The sequence below is a fragment of the Myotis davidii genome, unplaced genomic scaffold (genome assembly GCF_000327345.1).
Source record: "Myotis davidii unplaced genomic scaffold, ASM32734v1 scaffold803, whole genome shotgun sequence".
Lineage (NCBI taxonomy): Eukaryota > Metazoa > Chordata > Mammalia > Chiroptera > Vespertilionidae > Myotis > Myotis davidii.
The window spans coordinates 1,207,713-1,213,760 of record NW_006295567.1 but is presented as its reverse complement, the minus strand read 5'-3'; positions in this window follow the sequence as shown (position 1 = coordinate 1,213,760).

Sequence of the window (6,048 nt, the reverse complement as noted above, 5' to 3'; positions counted from 1 at the left end):
CCTTTGAAGCTGAAGGTTTCATTCTTTTTTTTATCCTCACCCAAGGGTATGCTTTTCATTGCTTTAGAGAGGGAGCAAGAAACATCGACCGGCCACCTCCCATACACACCCCAACTGGGGGGTCAGCCTGAGACGTGGGTATTTGCCCTGACCCACAGTCAAACCCGCCACCTTTCGGTGTACGGTAGGACATTCCAACAGCCACACCTGCCAGGGTGAAGCCAAAGTGCTTTTTGAGGCTGTTCTTAGGAGTTCAGTTGATAATTAGAGCTTTAAGACTTACCCTACACCAAATATGTTGGTATTAAAACAAGGTAATGACTTGTAAAAAAAAACGGTTTCAGAAATGAGACCTTGGGAAAATGAAGGTGCTGCTTTGCTTTTGTTACTGGCTGGAAGGAGTTGTGGGTGGGATGCTAAGACTGGCATTGACAGGGTTAAGTAAATTAGCTGACAGGCTAAACAGCCAGGTGGGGCACTATGAAGAAAACTGTTCTGGTGGGAATGAAATACCTACGGATTATTTAATTTAAAAACTAAGTTTTCTGCTGAACACAGATGACATCAAAGATAAGTTGAACTATGACAACTTCAAATGACAGTAAGTGATGGAGTTCAAAACCCAACTAGGCTCATGTGTGATTTAAAACAGATCCAGCTGGAAAAAGTCCTCCTAAGACTCCGGAGCCCCTAATCTCAAGCAGCACTTGCAGACTTCTTCATCCCAACTTTAAAGGAAACTACGATTCGTGTTTGCTAAAGTAACTCATTTTTATGATTGGTGTCAATTGTGTGTGTTCATTTGGGCACTCGATAGGCATTCTGAGTACAGTTCACTTTGAGGTCTAGTGTCTCCCGTGCTCCCTAAAATGGTCAGGAAAAGAATTCTACCTGAAGGTTCTAGCTGGTCAGTCTCTGCTCTAAAAAGCTTTTCAGTATAATTCTCTCCCAGAACTGAAGTTTTTATCTTTACTTGTCTCTCTGTAATAAGCCTCTTTGTCTACAAATAATGATTTTCTCACTTGAGCTTGAAGTCTCATCCTGAACAGACGATAACATGGAATGAGGATGTAGGCTGGGTTTTGGATTTGTATGTGAACTACTGCAAAGTTTTTTCAGAAAATGAACATGGTCCTACTACCTGACTGGTGATTCCTGAACAAACAGCAGGCTGGCAAGTTCTTACTGTTTCCTTTTAAAATCTTAAAAGTGGCCCTGGCCAGCTTGGCTCAGTGGATAGAGTGTTGGCCTGTGGACTGAAGGGTCCCCGGTTTGATTCCTGGTCAAGGGCATGTACCTGGGTTGCGGGCTCCTCCTGGCCTGGTCCCTGGTCAGGGCTTGTGCAGGAGGCAACCAATTGATGAGTTTCTCTCATCGATGTTTCTCTCTCTCTCTCCATTCTCTCTCTTCTACTCTCCATAAAAATCAATGGAAAAATATTCTCAGGTGAGGATTAACAAAATAAAATAAAATCCTAAAAGTGGCAATGAATTTCTTGGCAGCATATCAAAATGTGTTCCAGATGAGGTGGGACTTAACTCTGTCAATGCCAGTCTCAGCATCCCACCCACAACTCCGTCCAGCCACTAACACAGATTTCTATGGGACAGGCTAACTAGTAATCCCACCTTCATTTGAGTTAGTTTTCAAATCATTTAATCTTCACAATATTTAAGAAAAAGTGTGTATATCACCATTTCAAAGATGAGAAACGGAGGCTCTGAGGAAGTTAAGGCAGTTTGTGACTGGAGCTAGGACAAAAATCCAGGTATCCAGACCCCTGGCCAGCCTGAGACTAATCCTGGCTCAGTTTTCAGAAATAATGCCTTGCCCTGAGGAAACAGTATTATTTCACATATGAATTTAAAATTCCACTTCACAGTGCTTCCTTCAGAGATCTGAGTCAAATACGCGCCTGCATTTTAAAGGCTTGGAACATAATCAGGAGTAAAACAGGATGTAAGATTTAACTTTAATTTTAGTTGACATTTGCTGAAAAGCACAGAACAGTTAACATTTGACTGCCTCAATGTTAAGGTTACAAACAAAATCCTTAAGTCAAAGAGTTACAGGATCCCACATCAGTTATTTCACATTAAGTGCAGGTTTAAAAACAAAATTAGTGCTGTGTTTGGAGCACAAGATACGCATTTCAATTTAACAACACAAACTTAGCACCTTTAAAATAAAATAAATACTGATGACCACATTGTAAGTACAAAAGTATCATCTCAATAGGGGGAAGATCCAGTTCACCAACAGTGCAAACCAACAGCAGCTTTTCCAAAGCTGAAATTAAGTTTGTGTAAACACATACCCACCAGCACTCTGCCTAATACAGAGTCCCTCCCACCGGGGCCGAGAGAGAGTTCCTGCTCCGCATCTTAGATTCCGATTCTGAAAGCTGCCGCCATTCCAGGCCCAGGGGCGGGATTTACGTGCAGTACCAGGGGGATCCGACGTCTGAGCAGGAAGGAGTTCTTTCAGATGGGTCAACTAGAACATTGTCAGTCCAACCCGAGCCTTCCAGCCCAAGCGTACGCATGCCCACAGGCCTGCCTGCTGTGACCCTGACGTCAGGGGGGCACCTGAGTGCAGAGCGATGCTGGATGAGGGATGATGGCCCAGGCTCCCCACAGAGGACACTGCTTTGCCACCAGAGCACTCTGGGCCAACTCAGTGCAATTACAAACGTTGTAATTCTGAACCTACTGTCACCAGGGCTGCTTGAGGACTGAAGGTCTGTCTAAATGTTCAGTCTTCACCTTTTCAGACATGAATGACTGGTCCTCCCCAACGTGCTTTTATATCACAAGGTTACTGTGTTCCTTTCTCAGGAGCATCCCATGTTTGTTTACACAGAGCTTTACACTGAGGTTTAGGTCTTACTAACAAGTAAGCCACATACAAAGAAAATACTAGAAGCAGACTCAGTGGCCAGTTATTTGCATTACAGTGTTACATAAAAACTGCTGGATGTTTTTTCTAAATCAGCATTTACCAATTGTCCAGACCAAACGTCATTTCCAAGCATGAAAGTTCGGATTCCAACATCTCCACTGACCCATGTGCAACACAACTTATTCTGTTCCCAAATACTCCTGGGAGCACTTGCTGGCTCGGCTGTCATCGACGCCGAATGGGTTTGTAGACACAAAATGCCATAAGGATCATGGTCACCAGCAGGATGCTGAAAATGGTCCCCATCAACACTGCAAAAGGAATACAGGTTACCTCCTAATGGCGGCTCCAGGTTCTGTAAGTCGTCATTCATTGGTGATGATGGACCCAACGCCACTCAGTACCAGGCACGGTGCCAGGTGTGGGGGAAACAGCCTTGAACTGCCCTCTCTGGAAGTCTCCATGTATTGAGGGGAGAGAATGTACACAAATAAGAGCATTTCACAGAGCCCGACAAGCTGCAGTGAAGGAAACTAATGTGACGGTGGGGGAGGAAGCACCTCAGCGGGGACACATGAGCTGAGACTTTAATGGAATGAAGGTGCTGCCGTATGAAGGTTTGCAGGGAGAGCACTGCAGGCCCCAAGATCAGCAAATGAGGGCCACTGAGGCCAGAGCAAGCCAAAGAGCTAATGAATGAATAGGAGGCAAGCATGGTAGGGGTGGGAACAGTGAAGAGAGAAAGGCAGGAAATGAAGATAGAGACGAAGACTGCAGCCAGTCCATATAGAAGGAAACGTGGATTTTATTCTCAGTTTAAAGAAAGGGTTGTAGGCAAGGAATAATGAACTGAATAAAAACAGGGAACCCAACTATGGTTTTAAAGCCATTTATAAAAACTAGAAATTCAATAAAGAATAAAGTATTTCAGTCTCTGTGTGATTTTTGAGAAGGGCCTTCTGATCAAAGCAATCTACTAACTTCATAACGTACTATGTTTTTGAAAGTAAATTTCACAACTAAAACTTACAATGTGCTCAAGTGAGAAATGGGACCTGCAATTGGTAACTCAAGTTAATCTGTGTTCCAGGACTAGATACAAGGACCTGGCTTTAAATTAATGTAACCAGCAACCTGTCAGAAGTCACATGCACCCCCAATTGTATGACTCTCAGAATTGTGGGAGGCTTTCAAAATGATGTTACTTTTAACAAGCAAATGTACATCTGTGTTGGTAAGTATGTCTGGAGATATTCTGATTGTCTGGACTGGGAGAGAGGTGTGCTACTGGCATCTAGTGGGTAAACATCTCACGGTGTGCAGGACAGCCTGTCTCACCTCCTCCCATCCTAACAATGAAGGATCCAGTCCGACCTGTCAGTAGTACCCAGGTTGAGAAGCCTGTTCTAAAGGATAAAGCAGGATAATGTGTGGAAACCACTTAGCGTAGTGCTAGCTAGCGAGGCACACAGTAAGTGAGAAACACTTGGCAATGAGCCCGAAAGGTTTGGCTCAGTGGATAAAGCCTTGACCTGTGGACTGAACCTGGTCCCAGGTTCAAGGGCACATGCCCGGGTTTTGGGCTTGATCCCCAGTAGGGGGAGTGCAGGAGGCAGCTGATCAATGGTTCTCTCTCATCATTGATGTTTCTAGATCCCTCTCCTTTCCTCTCTGAAATCAATAAAAATATTAAAAATCCTATAGAACAAAAGCCTAATATGCTAAGCATCTGGTCGTCCGTTCAACCAATCAAAGCATGATATGCTAATGATATGCTAAGGCCACTCAACCTCTTGCTATGACGTGCATTGACCACCTGGGGCAGTCAACCGGTTGACCAGTTGCTATGATGTGCACTGACCACCAGGGGGAAGACGCTCCAACCAGTAGGTTAGCTTGCTGCTGGGGTCTTGTCCATCTGGACTGAGCGAGATGGGTCGGACACACCCCGGAGCCCTCCCCCAGTCCCTTCCAGCCTGATTGTGCATCGGTGGGGTCCCTTGGCCCAGCCTGCACCCTCTCGCAAGCAGGACCCGTCGTGGGATGTCAGAGAGCCCGTTGCAGCCGATCCCGCAGGCCAGTCCAAGAGACCACACTGTTGCATGATTTTGTGCACCGGGCCTCTAGTAAATAAGTCACATGACCTCAAGCTTTCAGATGCTGGGGATGGGTACAAAGAAGAGAGGGGGCCTGAGGCTTCCAAACCCTTCCCAGAGGTGGCCTCCCCTGGAGGGAGGACGAGGGCACTGAGCTGGAAACCAGAATTTGGGGGTGGGGGACACAACCCCTTAATTCTAGTCTTGCCAACCAGCTTCCTGTGTGACCTTGGGACATCTCTCACCCTCTCTGTGCCTCGGTTTCCTTAATGTTTAAATAAGGGACTGACTGAGACTGTCGGGTTCTCCACGGCCTTTCTAGTTTTGACCCTCTTGAATTGTTAAAATATATATTTTTTAAAATGACAATGAGTTCATGTAAAGATAATCCATAAACGATACTATGTGGCAACTTCGTAGACATCCAGATGTACCAATGAGCTGCTGTGGAAAGGAAGGGCTGGCCAAACCAGAGGAAGTGAGTTTGAAGCTTGCCAGGCGTTAAGCTCCAGGGTCCCTTCCGCAGCGTGGCACCTGCATGTATGTATTTGTGGAAGAGATGCTCTCACACAAAGCCAAGGTTCCAATCCCGGCCGCCACCACTTTCTAGCTGTGTAACCTTGGGCAAGTATCCGGGTTTCATTTTCCTTATCTGTAAAATCCGGCTGAACACCACCCCTTATTTACTGTGAGGCTGAAATGAGATCACGTGTACAAAGTGCTGAGCACAACACACAGCACACAGGAAATGGGCAACAGATGTCAATCACCGTTGTGCCTGGCCATAGTCCCCATCAGGAAAGGGGAGGGAGTGGGGTGAATACTATGACGCACCTTGCTGTCTAGCCTGGGCCCACGGCCCGGGAGGAGGGGACCCAGATGGAGACCCAGGCCCCCGGCCGCGCAGGCCTTTCGTGCAAGCAGCACATGCCGAGAGCTGGTGTGTCCCGGCCTGGCGCCGGGCTGTCACGCTCAGGCCCTCTTCCCAGGCCTTTGGCGAGGTCGCACCTGCACCCCCAACCCTCACACACCCCCGCCGTCCGCCCCGCGC